Raw genomic sequence first — 582 nt, 5'->3', positions numbered from 1 at the left:
CTTAGTACACTTCTCGAATATCCCTTAACTATACTATTCCCTATAAATATCATATTCATTCAATTCAGCTGAAAATTCTCATATGAGCATTGACAACTTTTTCTACTAATGTCTAAAATAGCTTAATCCTTACACCGCGATCAAGCGTAACTCTAAGTCACAAAAATACAACATGCTACACCACGCTATTATTCTAAACCATATGACGCCACCTTCTATACCTCTTTTAAAGATCACATCCTAAGCATAACATGCCTTACCACTTCAATGACTACTCTGAACTCTTAATATGAAGTCGCTAATGCATATTGCGACCTCCCACTACAATCCCAAACGTCATTCAAGCCTATTTTATAACCACATGTTTACTTTAAGTCAACCACCCATAAATACATACTTCACATAGTTTCTAAACTATTGTCAATATAATTCCCACGCGCTACCCTAAAACATACACACAAACTTTTCCACTAACTATCACATGTATCAAAGATTGGCCCCAAATCTTACTTCATACTTATGGCCTTATCTAAACAAACGTACTATGATCTTCCATCAACAAGAACATTTACATCATCACCA

The sequence above is a fragment of the Capsicum annuum genome, chromosome 4 (genome assembly GCF_002878395.1).
Source record: "Capsicum annuum cultivar UCD-10X-F1 chromosome 4, UCD10Xv1.1, whole genome shotgun sequence".
Classification (NCBI taxonomy): Eukaryota; Viridiplantae; Streptophyta; class Magnoliopsida; order Solanales; family Solanaceae; genus Capsicum; species Capsicum annuum.
Note: the sequence above shows the minus strand (reverse complement) of the source record.